This window comes from Ranitomeya imitator, chromosome 1, assembly GCF_032444005.1.
Source record: "Ranitomeya imitator isolate aRanImi1 chromosome 1, aRanImi1.pri, whole genome shotgun sequence".
In the NCBI taxonomy this organism is placed as follows: domain Eukaryota; kingdom Metazoa; phylum Chordata; class Amphibia; order Anura; family Dendrobatidae; genus Ranitomeya; species Ranitomeya imitator.
Window position 1 is genome coordinate 729,741,733 of NC_091282.1, and position 19,266 is coordinate 729,760,998.

The 19,266-nt window shown below is 42.6% G+C and overlaps 1 protein-coding gene across 2 annotated transcripts in view; it reads right to left on the reverse strand.

The window, feature by feature from the left end:
• Positions 1-19,266, reverse strand: part of CCDC198 (coiled-coil domain containing 198) — a 38,080-nt gene that overhangs the window by 13,652 nt on the left and 5,162 nt on the right. The gene's annotated exons all lie outside the window — the stretch shown is intronic.

The window sequence follows — 19,266 nt, forward strand, 5'->3', positions numbered from 1 at the left end:
CGATATGTGGGGGGGAACCACCGTTTGGGCGCATGGGAGGGCTCGGAAGGGAAGGAGCATCATTTGGAATGCAGACTTAGATGGATTGGTCTGCAGGCGTCACATTGCGTTTGCAGAGCCCCTAATGTACCTAAACAGTAGAAACCCCCCACAAGTGACCCCATATTGGAAACTAGACCCCTCAATGAACTTATCTAGATGTGTTGTGAGAACTTTGAACCCCCAAGTGTTTCACTACAGTTTATAACGCAGAGCCGTGAAAATAAAAAATCTTTTTGTTTTCCCACAAAAATTATTTTTTAGCCCCCAGTTTTGTATTTTCCCAAGGGTAACAGGAGAAATTGGTCCACAAAAGTTGTTGTCCAATTTGTCCTGAGTACGCTGATACCCGATATGTGGGGGGGAACCACCGTTTGGGCGCATGGGAGGGCTCGGAAGGGAAGGAGCATCATTTGGAATGCAGACTTAGATGGATTGGTCTGCAGGCGTCACATTGCGTTTGCAGAGCCCCTAATGTACCTAAACAGTAGAAACCCCCCACAAGTGACCCCATATTGGAAACTAGACCCCTCAATGAACTTATCTAGATGTGTTGTGAGAACTTTGAACCCCCAAGTGTTTCACTACAGTTTATAACGCAGAGCCGTGAAAATAAAAAATCTTTTTGTTTTCCCACAAAAATTATTTTTTAGCCCCCAGTTTTGTATTTTCCCAAGGGTAACAGGAGAAATTGGTCCACAAAAGTTGTTGTCCAATTTGTCCTGAGTACGCTGATACCCCATATGTTGGGGTAAACCCCTGTTTGGGCACACAGGAGAGCTCGGAAGGGAAGGAGCACTGTTTTACTTTTTCAACGCAGAATTGGCTGGAATTGAGATCGGACGCCATGTCGTGTTTGGAGAGCCCCTGATGTGCCGAAACAGTGGAAACCCCCCAATTATAACTGAAACCCTAATCTAAACACACCCCTAACCCTAATTCCAACGGTAACCCTAACCACACCTCTAACCCTGACACACCCCTAACCCTAATCCCAACCCTATTCCCAACTGTAAATGTAATCTAAACCCTAACCCTAACTTTAGCCCCAACCCTAACTGTAGCCCCAACCCTAACCCTAACCCTAATCCTAGCCCTAACCCTAGCCCTAACCCTAACCCTAGCCCTAACCCTAGCCCTAACCCTAGCCCTAACCCTAGCCCTAACCCTAGCCCTAGCCCTAACCCTAGCCCTAACCCTAGCCCTAACCCTAGCCCTAACCCTAGCCCTAACCCTAACCCTAACCCTAGCCCTAACCCTAGCCCTAACCCTAGCCCTAGCCCTAACCCTAGCCCTAACCCTAGCCCTAATGGGAAAATGGAAATAAATACATTTTTTTTTATTTTTCCCTAACTAAGGGGGTGATGAAGGGGGGTTTGATTTACTTTTATAGCGAGTTTTTTAGCGGATTTTTATGATTGGCAGCCGTCACACACTGAAAGACCCTTTTTATTGCAAAAAATATTTTTTGCAATACCACATTTTGAGAGCTATAATTTTTCCATATTTTGGTCCACAGAGTCATGTGAGGTCTTGTTTTTTGCGGGACGAGTTGACGTTTTTATTGAAAACATTTTTGGGCACGTGACATTTTTTTATCGCTTTTTATTCCGATTTTTGTGAGGAAGAATGACCAAAAGCCAGCTATTCATGAATTTCTATTGGGGGAGGCGTTTATACCGTTCCGCGTTTGGTAAAATTGATAAATCAGTTTTATTCTTCGGGTCAGTACGATTACAGCGATACCTCATTTATATCATTTTTTTATGGTTTGGTGCTTTTATACGATAAAAACTATTTTACAGAAAAAATAATTATTTTTGCATCGCTTTATTCTCAGGACTATAACTTTTTTATTTTTTTGCTGATGATGCTGTATGGCGGCTCTTTTTTTGCGGGACAATATGACGCTTTCAGCGGTACCATGGTTATTTATATCTGTCCTTTTGATCGCGTGTTATTCCACTTTTTGTTCGGCGGTATGATAATAAAGCGTTGTTTTTTGCCTCGTTTTTTTTTTTTTTTTCTTACGGTGTTTACTGAAGGGGTTAACTAGTGGGCCAGTTTTATAGGTCGGGCCGTTACGGACGCGGCGATACTAAATATGTGTACTTTTATTGGTTTTTTTTTTTTTTATTTAGATGAAGAAATGTATTTATGGGAATAATATTTTTTTTTTTTTTTCATTATTTTGGAATATTTTTTTTTATTTTTTTTACACATTTGGAAATTTTTTTTTTTACTTTTTTACTTTGTCCCAGGGGGGGACATCACAGATCAGTGATCTGACAGTGTGCACAGCACTCTGTCAGATCACTGATCTGATAGGAGTGCAGGCTGCTTCACAGTGCCTGCTCTGAGCAGGCTCTGTGAAGCCACCTCCCTCCCTGCAGGACCCGGATCCGCGGCCATCTTGGATCCGGGGCTCGAGCAGGGAGGGAGGTGAGGAGACCCTCGCAGCAACGCGATCACATCGCGTTGCTGCGGGGGGCTCAGGGAAGCCCGCAGGGAGCCCCCTCCCTGCGCGGTGCTTCCCTGTACCGCCGGCACATCGCGATCATCTTTGATCGCGGTGTGCCAGGGGTTAATGTGCCGGGGGCGGTCCGTGACCGCTCCTGGCACATAGTGCCGGATGTCAGCTGCGATAAGCAGCTGACACCCGGCCGCGATCGGCCGCGCTCCCCCCGTGAGCGCGGCCGATCGGCTATGACGTACTATCCCGTCCAGGGTCAGATAAGCCCAGGGCACCTCGACGGGATAGTACGTCTAAGGTCACAGAGGGGTTAAGGGAAAAAAAGGAGCATTGTGTCAATATCTTGGCTTATTAATGTTCTTTTTTCACACATCTTTGGTGAGGATTTTTGCAGTGGAAATGTGCGAAATGCCACATCATGTTGACATACGCCATGTTAGGATTAATAACACATTAAAAACCATGCTGAAAAAAACGCATTAAAAAAATTCCAAAAAACATGAGACTTTTAGTCACAGTTTTTAGGTGTGGAATTTTTAGTCAGGATAATTGATGCTAAAAAATCTGTGTGTGAACACAGTCTAAGTCATGAGTCTCTTTGCTTAATTTTTTTTATAGGAAATTCAGCGGAAACTCTCCAAATCCTCTTCCAAATCTCAAAACTCCCCCCAAAACTTTGAGTTTTTGCTCAGTTTCTGCTTCAAAAAATGAGCAAAAAGTCTTGTTGTGCACATATCCTAAGAGAAATTTGAGCACCTATCTCATGCTATGTATTTCAGTATACAGTTGTGCTCAAAAGTTTACATACCCCAACATAATTTTTGCTTTCTTGGCTTTTTTTCAGAGAATATGAATGATAACACCAAATCTTTTTCTCCACTCAAGCCATTTATTGTCAAACTACTGTGATTTCTCTTTTCAGATCATAATGACAACCCAAAACATCCAAAAGACCCCGATCAAAAGTTAACTTACCCCATTTTTTAATACCGTTTATTTCCTGCTCTAACATCAATGACAGCTTGAAGCCTTTTCTGGTAGTTGTGGATGAGATTCTTTATTTTCTCAGATGGTAAAGCTGCCCACTCTTCTTGGCAAAAAACCTCCTGTTCCTGTAAATTCCTGGGCTGTCTAGCATGAACTGCGAGCTTGAGATCTCCCCAGAGTGGCTCAATAATAATGAGGTCAGAAGACTGAGATGGCCACTCCAGAACCTTCACTTTGTTCTGCTGTAGCCAATGACAGGTTGACTTGGCCTGGTGTTTTGGATGATTGTCATGTTGGAACGTCCAAGTACGTCTCATGCATAGCTTCTGGGCTGATGAGTGCAAATTTACCTCCAGTATTTGCTGATAACTTGCTGCATTCATCTTTCCTTCAACTTTGACCAAGTTTCCTGTGCCTTTGTAGCTCATTCGTCCCCAAAACATCAGCGATCCACCTCTGTGTTTTACAGTAGGAATGGTGTTCCTTTCATCATAGGCTTTGTTGACCTCCCCCCAAATGTAACGTTTATGGTTGTAGCCAAAATGTTCAATTTTGTTCTCATCACTCCAAATTACCTTGTTTCAGAAGTTTTGATGCTTGTCTCTGTGTTGTTTTGCATATTGTAAGCGAGGTACTTTGTGGCATTTGCACAGTAATGGCTTTCTTCTGGCAACTCGACCATGCAACCCATTTTTCTTCAAGTGCCTCCTTATTGTACATCTTGATACAGGCACACCGCTAGTTTTCAGAGAGTCCTGTATTTCAGCTGATGTTATTTGTGGGTTTTTCTTTGCATCCCGAACAATTTTCCTGGCAGTTGTGGATGACATTTTTGTTGAACCAAAAGGGGAGAAGCCAGCGCTGCTTGTGGTCAGAACGCAATACAAAAAGTGCAAATGCACATATTAATTTCTGACTGTATATCAAAATGAGACATGTAGCAAAAAATTGATCAATTCTTTGAGCCACCCCGCCACGTCACGGCATTCTCATGGGGCAGTCCTACGATTTTTATATTGGTCTACCTGACTGTGGTTTTGTTTTTACAGAGCCCCTGATTTTCCATTTGTTAATCACAGTTTGAATGCTGCTGACTGGCATTATCAATTTCTTGGATATTTTTTTGTATCCCTTTCCTGTTTTATACAGTTGAACTACCTTTTCCCTTGGATCCGTTGACCATTCTTTTACTTTCCCCCATGACTCACAATCCAGAAACGTCAATGGCTGGATGAAAGATGCAAGAGTCTGTCTGGATCCCAGAAACTTACTAATTTTTTATGCACACAGACTGATTACAAGCAAACAGGTCACAGGTGAGGATGTTACCTTTAGTAGCCATTCAAACCCATTTGTGTCAACTTCTGTGCATGTTATCCGGCCAAAATCACAAGGGTCAATGTTCGGACTATATAAAATTTCAGAATCAGGCTAAAATTTTGACAAATAATTTGCAGAAAAGAGGTTACAATCACAAGGCCATTAGAAAGGGGTACAGGAGAGTCCGAGCTACTCCTAGAAGTCAGCTACTTACTCAAAAGAAAAAAAGATCTCAGCAGGGTGAACAACCAGTCAGGTTGATCACAACCTTTAATTCAAGATGGACAGACATCATGGATATACTGAAAAAGTATTGGCCCATCCTGCATGCAGATGAGGATTTATGTAGATATGTGCCATCTAATCCTTCTGTCACTTGGAGACGCTCTAAAAATCTTAAAGATTTGTTGACACGTAGCCACTATGTGGCACCATATAGATCACCATTTTCGGATAGAGCAGGCCCAAAATGGGGTAGCTTCCAATGTGGGGACTGCTTTGCATGTCAATGTGTAGAAAGAGCGTTTACATTTGACAATAGTGCTGCCACTCAGACTTATACAATAACGCACCATATCTCATGTACAACAGATATGGTTATTTATTATGCATATTGTCTGTGTAAACTTAATTACATAGGAATGACCACTCGCCAATTGAAAGTCAGGACTCTGAAACATATGAGGGATATCAGAAATGCGGCTTCGGTCCAAGACACCACAATACTTAAAACCATCCCTAGGCACTTCAGGAACCATCACAATAGTAATCCCAAATGGCTTAAGGTTAGAGGGATAGACAGGGTGCAGTTAGGCATACGAGGAGGTGACTATAAGAAGGAACTTTTAAAAAGGGAGGCTAAGTGGATAGTCTGCCTTGATACAGTCACCCCCAAGGGCCTCAATGAATCTTTAAAGGGCACCTGTCACCCTGAAAATCGCGGGTGAGGTAAGCCCACCGGCATCAGGGGCTTATCTATAGCATTCGGTAATGCTGTAGATAAGCCCCCGATGTTACCTGAAAAAGGAGAAAAAGACGTTAGATTATACTCACCCAGGGGCGGTCCCGTTGCTGGTCAGGTCGGATGGGCGTCTCCGGTCCGCTGCGGCGCCTCCCATCTTCTTTCCATGACGTCCTCTTCTGATCTTCAGCCACGGCTCCGGCGCAGGCGTACTTTGCTCTGCCCTCTTGAGGGCAGAGGATAGTACTGCAGTGCGCAGGCGCCGGAAAGGTCAGAGGCCCGGCGCCTGCGCACTGCAGTACTTTGTCTGCCCTCAACAGGGCAGAGCAAAGTACGCCTGCGCCGGACCCGTGGCTGAAGATCAGAAGAGGACGTCATGGAAAGAAGATGGGAGGCGCCGCAGCGGACCGGAGACGCCCATCCGACCTGACCAGCAGCGGGACCGCCCCTGGGTGAGTATAATATAACGTCTTTTTCTCCTTTTTCAGGTAACATCGGGGGCTTATCTACAGCATTACAGAATGCTATAGATAAGCCCCTGATGCCGGTGGGCTTACCTCACCCACGATTTTCGGGGTGACAGGTTCCCTTTAAGCTTCAAATCCTTTTTATAAATAGCGCAAATTTTTAATAAGGTGTTTTATATGTATTTTAGTTTGTTTTGTCTTGTTGCAATGGTTTTTATATCTTATTCTGTGGCCTACTAACATCTAGCACAATACATTTATGGCTCTATGAGGAATGCTTTGAGAATAACAAATATATCTATTACAGTCTTACCATTACAGAGCTATCATTCTGAATTAATGATATAAGAGTTTGATGACCATGAGATCCTGATGAGAACGGATGAAGAGAAATCATACATTCTATGGAGATCTACTCATCATAACATCTCATTCTGAAATGAATTGAGTACAGTACTCTATACCAAGTTGCAACAGTTTATTCTATTTGCAAGTGAGGACCTCCCGATATGTGGATGTCCTATAACTTATGATAATATATTTTGAAATTTGGCTGTATAATTATGTATGTACGGAATGATATGTAATATTGCATCTAGTTTAAATAGTTATGTTCTAATATCGTTACATCTATAACAAGCTCTGTATGTGTAAGACTTCCATGTTATCATAATTTTGATCTATTTGAATTTATGTATAGTTATACATTCCCATGGGTGAGGTATCTTAGGGACTTTGACATATTTAGACACCTTTTGTTTCGATGTAGGTCCTTGCCAGCTCACCCGGCCATTTTTGTATATGTTTACACTTATACACTGGGGTTAGATGGCTGGAGCGCGCACCGAGCATGCGCTGCTTCTCAGTGAGGTGGGCGGTAGCTCTGCATGGCGTCGCGTCGGCATGGTTACGGATCCGGTCATGTGACCGGGTCACGTCTCCGTTTGACGCATCACTTGAGCGCCGCCCCCCTCAAAATGGTGAATGCGCGCAGTTCACAGCTGCTACAGAGGCATACAATCACTGTTTAGGATAAATAGTTGGGTAAACACAATATTCACCAACCTCCTGACGAAACTGCAGGGGTAGTGAAACGCGCGTCGAGGTGCGCTACGGGACCACCATCCAGGCCTGCACTATCACTACAAGTATCTTATGAGCTCTTATGGTGTAGTTCAACCTCTTTATAGGATGATTGTTTGGCATGTATTTTATCTATATGCCATCACATACTAGCTCCATTACGCTTTAAGGTTGAGCACTCTATAATAGATTCAGGTTACACCGAGATATTACTTTGTTTCTCTGTGCTTAGTAGTGGGTAGGAGTTTGTACATACCGCTGATATGTGCTCTTGATATTGGTAGCTCATGATAGATTTAGCTACTTATGATACTATAATATCGTTATATTAGTGCTCTAAAGCACATGCAAGCAATATCGGACATTTATAAATGGGCAATAGTAATTTAAGTGTGGATCTGCTCTCTTGTCTAGTTATGGTGATTGTTGTGATCTGGTGATTAAGGAGCGACATGCGTCTAGCTCTGAGCAGGTGGCAACTATACTGACCGCAGTCCCTAAGCTCAACACAACACTAGAAGTAGCCGTGGAATGCTCCTAACTCGGCCTAGGCATCTCGTCACAGCCTAAGAGCTAACTACCCCTAAAGATAGAAGCAGGAAAACTATCTTGCCTCAGAGAAAATCCCCAAAGGATAGATTAGCCCCCCACAAATAATGACTGTGAGAGGAGAAGGAAATGACATACGTAGTATGAAACAAGATTTAGCACAGGAGGCCACTTCTAGCTAGATAGAAAATAGTACAGGACAGAACGCTGTGCGGTCAGTAAAAAAACTAGAAAAAGTCCACCGCAGAGAAATGCAAAAATCTCCACACCTGACTAAAGGTGTGGAGGGCAAACTCTGCTGCCCAGAGCTTCCAGCTTAGCTGAATAGATCTATACTGAAAAGCTGGACAAATGAACAAAAACAAAGAAAGTGCTGAACAACAAGTCCACAACAAGAGAACCGCAAAAGGACAAGCAAGGACTTAGCTTTGATGAACTGGTCAGAGTGTCAGGAAAGTCCTAAGAGCAATGACTCCAGGCAGGAACAATTGAAAACTGACATTGAATGAGGGATAAGGCCAGACTAATATAGCCGAGCCAGAAAGATGATCAGTGAAAACAGCTGCTGAAGCTAAATCCAAGAAGCAGCCATACCACTAAAAACCACAGGAGGGAGCCAAAGAGCAGAACTCACAAAAATGCTACTTACAACCACCGGAGGGAGCCCAAGAGCGGAATTCACAACAGGTGATATATACCTGGATGGATGTGGCCCCATCGGGTTTTTTCTGATACACAGCCAACTTTATTCCCCCCTTATTTATAGGGTTATGCTATTTTTTGTATACTATTTGTGCCAATTTTGAATATATATGTATTGTTGATATTTTGGTATTTCAATAAATTTATCCAAAGACATACTGATAGGGAATTTAGATTGTGAGCCTCAATGGGGACAGTGATGATAATGTGCAAAACTGTAAAGCGCTGCGGAATATGTTAGCGCTATATAAAAATAAAGATTATTATTATTATTATACTATTTTACATATTTGTACCTTCGTTGTTCTCTATGGGTTATATCTTTATAGTTGAAGGGATCACTTGGTGATCATATGTTAGGCCTATCGCTTGTAGGTGTTATTTCAAAATGACAAGGGTATGTGAACTTTTGGTCAGGGTCATTTGGATGTTTTGGGTTGACATTATGATTTGAAAAGAGAAAACATAATAGTTTGACAATAAATGGCTTCACCCAACCACTAACCATGAGTGGAAAAAAAGTTATTATTTATTTTTTTTTAGTGCCATTTATTCCATGGCGCTTTACATGTGAAAAAAGGGTGCATACATAGAGAAGAACAATAATCATGAGCAATACAAGGCACACAGGTACAGAAGGAGAGAGTACCCTGCCCGCCAGGGCTCACAGTCTACAGGAGATGGGTGAGGATATGCTAGGAGAACTGCATTTTGGTGTTATCATTCATATTCTCTGAAAAAAAAAGGCCAAGAAAGCAAAAATTCTGCTGGGGTATGTAAACTTTTGAGCACAACGGTATATACTGTATATATATATTCTTCCACCAAAACAATCAATAAATAAATACTACAGGGGCTGTTATGGATTGGAAAAACATGGCTGCTTTCTTCCTACAGCAGGGCCACACCAGCTCTTTACTACAGCTGTCAGCACAGCTCTAAAATAGTGGATTGGGTTACGCTGCAATACTACACACAACCTAAAGTCTGTTGTGGCTCTGCAAAAGAGCCATGCTTTTCTAAGGGTGCACTCAGACGACCGTATAAATTGGACCAATATCGGACCTAAGTGCTCAGACTGGCCACAGCTCTCCCTACCTGAGCGTGAAAGCTGCATAGAAATATATGAGGCTGTCATGCTCAGATTGAGAAAGCCGCCGGTCAGGCCTAATCCTGGCCCGATTTATACGGATGTCTGACTGTGCCCCTTTCCTGTTTAACCCATTTAGGAAATGGTTATCCTTTTGCACCCTAGGTATTTATAAAGAATACTTTCACCTCCAGTACATTTTTTCTTAGTACTCTACATTTTGCCATTCTTTTGTTATTATTCCTGGAAAAGTATGAATAAGGTAAAAGAAACCTGTCAGCTGATTCATACTTCACAACCTGCGGCTAGCATGAATTAAAACCTGACTACACAATTGCAAACATGTATATTTTTCTCTGAAATACTTCAGATGGGGACAATAACCAGGAACGAGACGAGACAAGTCCAATGCCGCCACCAACCAGCTTCTACCCGCACCGTTCTAATTGATTGACAAGTCTCTGCATAGCAAGAGCAGAGCTGGGAAAAGCTGGCTGGAGGTAGCACCGGACTAGTCTGATCTATGCTCCCCGGACGGATCTTTCAACTATCCCTGAAACACGCCAACATTTCATAGAAAATATGGATAGAAGATCCAGACAGGGACCTGGGCGACATGAGACTAGTACGGTGCCACCCTGGGACAGCTTTTCCCAGCCCTGCGAAAGGTGATTGACAGGTCTGTCAATGTGGGAGAGACCTGTCAATCATCTGGAGCTGTGCTCGGAGCATTCAAGGAAGGGATTGGACTAGTCTGTCTCTGGCAGTGGTCGCTGGGTGATCTTCTAGCTATATTTTCTCTAAAACACTAGAGCTTTTTAGAGAAAAATATAATCGACTGCAATTGTGTGGCCAGGCTCTGATTCATGCTGCCCGTGGTTTATGCAGCATGAATCGAGCTGACAAGTTCTCTTTAAAGGCCTTATCCAAGATTAGGGAAAAGTCAGCTTTTTTGTTTTTCCAGAAGCAGCAACACTCTCCCATAATCAAGTAAATATGACTAAGCTGTGAGATATGGGAAAATGATATCTAATTGATATAATTTTGATATCTGATGGAATCAGATACAGTTTGGTCCAAAATACTTGCTCCCAAACTCAGCCCCCACCTTTGGCATTCCCCCAGGCCAAAAGGGAAGTCAAATACACATTAAACTATTTGACCTCATTGCCCACTAAGGCACTTCCTTGGACAGGGCAGACCAATGGCTTTATTTAATTAGCTCAAGCAAAACGGAGTTTCCCCAGCACCAAGTCCAGGAATTATCATAGGGGTGTGAACTTTTGTGCGGTTACCAGCCAACTGGTTTCCTCTGTTTGACTCAGGCTGCCATGCAGACATTGTGGCACCACAGGTCTCAGGTTCCCAGCACAAGGCTTTGAGATATTGAATCTAGAAAATGATCTATAATAAAAGAATGCAATATCTCTGAACCTAGCTGAGCACATAATCGGAATTTCCTTTCCCCACAAGCCCATACCATGCTGCCACCTCTAGAACCCTGCGTTATTGAGTTATAAAGCAAAGCTACCAGAAATTAAATATGATAGCCATATTTGGTCTCCCTGCACAGATAAAATCCAGCAGAACCCAGTAGCGCCGCCGCTGACCCATTTAGAGCTTTGGGCAGAATGTTACGGGCATCCACAGTTCTGGCTGGAAAACTATGCTCTCAGATATGAGAGGAGGGAGGCTGCACAGCCCAGGGATTGGTGCAGTGTATGGGAGGGAGCAGCCTAGGAGATAATAGGCAGCTCCTCATTCTAGACAGAGTTATTCTACTGGCAGGAGGCCCATCGACTGATGCGGCCAGAGAATCACAAAGATTTGGACCTGAGATTCATCAGTGCCTCCCTGTGGCCACATGCTACATAACATGGTAACTGTAATCCATCTGTATCTGCATTCCTTTTCCCACAAGCCCATACCATCCAGTCACCTCTAGAAATCTGCATTATTGAGATATAAAGCATAGCTACCAGAAATTAAATATGGTAGCTGCATTTGGTCTCCTGCACAGATAAAAATCCATCAGAACCTAGTGGCGCTGCCACCGACCAATTTAGCGTTTCGGACAGAAAGTTATGGGCATCCACGGTTCTGGTCAGAAAACCATGCTCTCAGATATGGGAGGAGAGATACTGCACAGCCCAAGGGTTGGTGCAGCATGTAGGAGGGCGCAGCCTTGGGGATAATAGGCAGCTCCCCATTCTAGACTGAGTTTTTCTACTGGCAGGAGGCCCATTAGCTGATGCGGCCAGAGAACCACAAAGATTTGGACCTGTGATTCATCAGTCCCTCTCTTTGGTCACATGCTACATAACACTGTTATTGTAATCTATCTGTATCCTACCCTTGTATTACACTTCTGACTGTATACTTGTATATTGTTCTTGTATATATACCTGTATCTTTTTAGTGTGCCTTTCGGCGATTAAACACAAAATTAATCTTGAGCTGCTCTTTAATCTCGATTCACGAATCCCCACATCCGCATTCTCAGTTGGTTATTATGCACTACCTGTGGTTGGTTTCTGATCCAATATAAGCCTGTGGTCAGACAGGGCTTATGTCTAATGAGGAACTGGTGGCGGAAAATCGTACTGTATTAGTGGGGAACTCTGACAATGACGGCCAGGAGGTTTATATATACAGCTCTGGCAAAAATTAACAGACCACTGCAAAATATTCAGTTTGTCTGATTTTTCTCTTTATAAGTATAGTTTTGAGTAAAATGTAAATTGTTCTTTTATTCTATAAACTTCTGACAACATGTCTCCGAATTTCCAAGCAATAAATTTAGGTTTTTTTGTGACAAAGAAACATAGTCAAAATTAAAAAACCCAGTGCTTCCAGAGCTCAAATAATGCAAAGAAAACAAGTTCATAATCATTTAGAATCAATAATACTAATGTTTTGACTCAGGAAGAGTTCAGAAATCAATATTTTGTGGAATAACCATAGTTTTTAATCACAGCTTTCATGCGTCTTGGCATGCTTTCCACCAGTCTTTTACACTGCTTCTGGCACAAAAATGTAAGCAGGTCTTCTTTGTTTGATGGCTTGTGACTATCCATCATCCTCTTGATTACATTCCAGAGGTTTTCAATGGGGTTCAGGTCTGGAGATTGGGCTGCCCATGATAGGGTTTTGATGTGGTGGTCTCTTAATTTTTGCCAGAGCTGTATATCCCCAGCCTGGACTGGTGATATATATCCCCGCTCACTGGGAGTGCACCTATAAGGGAAGCCTCTCTGGCGACTATTTGCCCTCGGTCCAGTTCCCTGACTGACCTGGGGTAAGTGGGGGTGCCAGAGAGCCAATCCCTGCTGGGTCATTCTCTCCCCTCCCCAGAGGTGAGTGAAGTCGACACACCTCTTCCCCTGCACGATCCGTCACCCAAGCTACAATACCTTTCACAACCTTTGGAAAAAGTGTTGCTGTGTCTAATTAGCTAATCCAAGTCATCCCTTTAAAGATGGAGATGACCTCTAGGTGTCTTCAATATAAATTATGATGGTTTATGTAAATGCAACAAACAATTCCTATTTATTTCTCAGTTGATTGCGAATGTCAAAACCGCACATGGCTCAGTGACCAAGTGAGCACTTCTTACTTTGAAGTGGAAATATGCCATCTGTTTAGAAGTCATGTTCTCTTAGAATGGACCCTGTATCTGATCCTTTTATGCAATTCCCAAAGAACTGAGGTCGATTAGTGATTCTTTGTATCAGCGCCAAATAAAATGTTTCATTTAATTGACTCCATATATTCTCAGCCATTGGCTTTATTGCAACCTGCTCCAAGTGTGGATCCTCAACGATCTGTAACACTATCTACCCTGGCAGAGCTGTAAAGCAGTACTGACACGTTTTATGTTGCATCTCTGTGCTTCTAGAGACACATCAATGCCTTCAATTTGCTTATCATTACAATGTAAAACCTAGGACATGGCACCACAGGGCTACAAACAGATCCCAACTGGGCTATTAAATCAGTGATGCTTTAATTCTCTAGATTTTAGTTACCAAGAACTGTTTCAATGCATCATCTGGATATGACCATTAGATGGCAGTACCTATTATCTCATAGAGTGTATAATATTGCCAAACAGAAACAGAACTGCAAATATTCAAATAATAGCATATCAAACTTGGAAGAAAACCAAACACTAGGGGCCCAAATCATCATTTGCAGATTTTTTTTAAGTCCCTTTCCTTTTTTTTCTTATGATATTTGTTAAGTCTTTTGTGCAAGTTCTTAAAAATGACACTAATGCTCTTTGTTTTTGTCTTTTACCGTTTTTTTTTTGCACCTTTGTATTGCAAAAAGTTGCACGTTCTAAATAATATCTTGTAAAATTTTAATTTACAATTACATATAACCACTCCAGGCTGGGAGACTGGATTACAATTGGGAAAAAAATTGGTGGCTTTCTAAAAAGTCAGAATTGATAATTTAGCTGAAAACATTTGGAAACAACAAATCCTGGCCACAATGGTGACCATAAAAAAAAACACAGGCGGACACATATAAATTAGATCTGAAAAAATTTGCAAATGAAAAGAAGAATCAAAAACAGGCTAATAACAATAAAAAACAAAAACAAGACAAAAAAAGCAAATACTATAATGAATTGGGCTCAATGAGCTTTGTATTAATATACAGTATCAAACAAAAATAAAGTATAGCTATTTATTAATGGTTTATGCTGAGGGCTCGTGCACATGACCGTATTTTCGATCCAAGTTCCATATGACAAAATATCTGATCTCACTTGGACCAATGTTATTCTATGGGGCCGTGCACATGTCCGATTTTTTCCTTTCGGAGCCAGTCTGAGGATAATTTGCTGTATGCCCGAGTTGGAGACGATTATCAGATCAACTCGGCCATATAAGGCTATGTGCACATGTTGCAGATTGGTGTGCGGATTTTTCCGCACTGTTTTTGCAAAATCCGCAGGTAAACCACACTGTGGATTACCCGCGGATTTGCCACGGATTTACAGCGGTTTTTGTGCGGATTCCACCTGTGGTTTTACACCTGCTGATTCCTATTGAGGAGCAGGTGTAAACCGCTGCGAAATCCGCACAAAGAATTGACATGCTGCGGAGAAAAAACACTGCTGCGTTTCCGCACATTTTTTTCCGCCGCATGTGTATAACACCCCAGGTAACCGGTTGTTACAGTGATGTTGCCTTCCTTTCAGGGAGGGTGATGTCACGCTTGGAGGAAAGGGAGATTCTATCAGGTAAGGCACTCACATTCAACACATCTGAATCTAGGCGTGGAGGGGGAGCTCAGGACCCAGATTCAGGGGAGCTTCCTTAGACATTATGTATCCAGGTCTGGAGGAGGAGTCAGCGAGTTGTAGAGGAGGGAGTGAGAGGAGAAAGACGTCTGGAACAGACGGAGGGGCTGCACAGCCGCATAGGAGCTGTGGCTCCTGGAAAGAGTGAGAGCTTGAAGGATTTGAATAGTGGAGGAGCTTAGAGGGAAGAAGCACAGAAGGAAGAAAAGGCTCAGGAGGGGAACAGCGGAAGGACACCCTAGGAGTTGGAGCACGGAGGCTGGGTACCGGGAGCCCGAGGTCGTGTTGTTCTCCAGGACGCACGACAGAACCGGAGGGCATAGGACTGTATGTCAATTGCCCGCATTACGTCTGAGGTGAAGCAGTAACCTGAGAGCCCGGGTCATGATAGAGACCCTATAAACAGACTCGCACTGCCTATCGTACAGACATCTGTCTTAGTACAGAAGAGAGAGGACTTTGCAACCAAGCTTCAAGCGGCAGGGACCTTGCCAACTAAAGTAGCGCAAGTAGGAAAGGCTTACGGACCTCACCTGGGAGAGGGATCCCCTATTGCCTCCAAGCCGGCAGGACCACAGCTACCCTGCACTTGGTACCCTGGACTGAGGACAGGTAAAGACTGCAAATTTGTGTGCTGGTTCTTTACTATATCATCCACTACACCATCTGTGCTATACATCTTGGGAGCCCTGGGGACCCCGCTTCACCTGTGGGAAGCGTCACCATCTTGCTGCATAACATTACCCCAGAGGACCCCATTAAGCAACATTGGTCCCAACTGACCAAACACCACAGGTGGCGTCATGAACAATAGACATTATTCACATTACCCTTTAAAAGACCTTTCCCCTTTAATTGGGCGCCCAGGGCCACGGATCGGGTTGCAGCCACCGTGACATCCCCGTACCCCATGGCTCAGGCGGGCGACTCATGTGCACTGTGGATTTTGTTTTCCATACATTTACATGGTACTGTACAACACTTGGAAAACTGCTGCAGATCCACAGCATCAACACTGCTGTGGATCCGCAGGGAAATCCGCAACATGTGCACATAGCCTAAGTCAAAGAGTCCACGGAAATTCAGACTGCACTTGAATGCAGCTCAGCTCCTATGCACCTCAGTAGGCTACGGTTTTGATCACCTATCCTAAGGATAGTACATCAATATTTAAGTTGTGGACAACCCCTTTACGACTGTCTAGTCTAATTTTGCATATTCTAAAAATTAAACAGTTTTATTAACTCTGTCCACAGTAGCAAACAAGCCGAGAGATTTGTGCAGTTCTGCCAATATATTTAACACACAGATCATTGCTGGACCAGGTACAGTTTTATCCCCCTCTTATCTACATAGTAACATAGTTATTAAGGTTGTAGGAAGACTTTGAGTCCATCTAGTTCAACCCATAGCGTAACCTAACATGCCCTAACATGTTGATCCGGAGGAAGGCAAAAAAAAACCCATGTGGCAAAGAGTAAGCTCCACTTTGGGGAAAAAAATTCCTTCCCGACTGCACATACGGCATTCAGACTAGTTCCCTGGATCAACGCCCTATCAAGGAATCTAGTATATATACCCTGTAACATTATACTTTTCCAGAAAGGTATCCAGTCCATTAATGAATGGATCACTCATTACAACATCATACAGCAGAGAGTTCCATAGTCTCACTGCTCTTACAGTAAAGAATCCGCATATATGCTTAAACCTTCTTTCCTCCAGACGTAGAGGATGCCCCCTTGTCCCTGTCTCAGGAGTATGATTAAAAAGATCATCAAAAAGGTCTTTGTACTGTCCCCTCATATATTTATACATTAAAATAAGATCACCCCTTAGCCTTCGTTTTTTCCAAACTAAATAGCCCCAAGTGTAATAACCTATCTTGGTATTGCAGACCCCCCAGTCCTCTAATAACCTTGGTCGCTCTTCTCTGCACCCGCTCCAGTTCAGCTATGTCTTTCTTATACACCGGAGACCAGAACTGTACACAGTATTCTAAGTGTGGTTGAACTAGTGACTTGTATAGAGGTAAAATTATGTTCTCCTCATGTGCATCTATACCTCTTTTAATGCATCCCATTATTTTATTTGCCTTTGTAGCAGCTGCCTGACATTGGCCACTGAATATGAGTTTGTCATCCACCCATACACCCAGGTCTTTTTCATTGACGGTTTTGCTCAGAGTTTTAGAATTAAGCACATAGTTATTCATCTTATTACTTCTACCCAAGTGCATGACCTTACATTTATCCCCATTGAAGCTCATTTGCCATTTATCAGCCCAAGCCTCTAGTTTACATAAATCATCCTGTAATATAAAATTGTCCTCCTCTGTATTGATTACCCTGCAGAGATTAGTGTCATCTGCAAATATTGAAATTCTGCTCTGAATGCCCCCTACAAGGTCATTAATAAATATGTTAAAAAGAAGAGGGCCCAATACTGACCTCTGTGGTACCCCACTGCTAACCGCGACCCAGTCAGAGTGTGCTCCATTGATAACCACCCTTTGTTTCCTATCCCTGAGCCAGCTCTTAACCCACTTACACATATTTTCCCCTATCCCCATTATTCTCATTTTATGTATCAACCTTGACAACACATTTGCTATACGCCAGTCCTGTGGTACAGACCCTGTTATTATGGAGTCTTTAAAGATTAAAAATAATGGTCTATCAATGATTTTACTTAGTTCCTCGGGGGTGTATCCCATCCGGGCCCGGAGATTTGTCAATTTTAGTGATTTTTAGATGCCGCTGTACTTCCTGCTGGGTTAAGCAGGTGACATTTAATGGAGAATTTTTATCACTAGTCATTTTGTCTGCCATGGGATTTTCTTGTGTAAATACTGGTGAAAAAAAGTCAGTTAGCATATGGTGTGTGATTATCTAACAGCAGAACTAGTTAGGTTAGGAATAGGGTTTGTTACCGTTGAAAATAAACAAAACTTATCAATAATATGAAAATTAAAAGGAATTAAAACCAAATTTTAAAAGTCTTCTTTCATATACAGTTATTAAGCAGGATCTGTCACCAGGTTTCACAATATACACTTCCTACATCATTATATCTTTTAGATCTCATTGACCCGATGAGGCTGGTGTACTTATTTTGAATATCCATGTAAAAATGGTTCTTTTATCTCCCCTCTAAGGCTACTGTCACGTTTTTTGCAATCCGTCACAATCCGTCGTTTTGGACAAAAAACGGATCCTGCAAATATGCTTGCAGGATGCGTTTTTTGCCCATAGACTTGTATTAGTGACGGATCGCGATGGATGGCCACACGTCGCATCCGTCACGCACTGGATCCGTTGTGTTTTGGCGGACCGTCATCACAAAAAAAGTTCAATGTAATGTTTTTTTGTATATCGCATCTGCCATTTCCGACCTCGCATGCGCGGCCGGAACTCCGCCCCCCTCCTCCCCGGGACATAGACTGGGCAGCGGATGCCCACGTTGTGCACAATTTTCACAACGTGCGTCAGTATGTCGGGCCGACACATTGCGACGGCCCCGTACCAACGCAAGTGTGAAAGTAGCCTTACTGGACTTACAAAATACTCATCTTAATATCAAGCAGGAAAATTTAAGGATTAAACAGCTCTGGAAAAAATTAAGAGACGACTGCAAAATGTTCAGTTTGTCTGATTTTTCTCTTTATAGGTATATTTTTGAGTAAAACGTAAATTGTTCTTTTATTCTATAAACTTCTGACAACACGTCTCCGAAGCAATAATTGAAATGAAAGCAAAATAAAAAGCAAAACGAAGGAAAATGAAAAAAAAAACACTGCTTTCAGACCTCAAATAATCAAAGAAAACAAGTTCATAATTATTTAGAAACAACAATACTAATGTTTTAACTCAGGAAGAGTTCAGAAATCAATATTTTGTGGAATAACCATGATTTTTAATCACAGCTTTCATGTGTCTTGGCATGATTTCCACCAGTCTTTCACACTGCTTCTGGTGCAAAAATGTAAGCAGTTGTTTGTTTGATGGCTTGTGACTATCCATCATCCTCTTGATTACATTCCAGAATTGAGAAAATAGAGAAACTTTTTTTTTCTCCACGTGTGGAAAAAACTGATGACTCTTGGACCAGATTCTGATCAAACTCTGATCAATATAATTGGTCCGTTTTTCTCGTACATGGAAAATGCTGGTGCATGAATGAGGCCTTACTCTGAAACTCTATATATGTGTTGGGAGAGACCTGTCTGTAAAGCAGAGCAGAGCAGAGCAGGAAAAAGCCAACGGGACCTCCCCCTCCCTA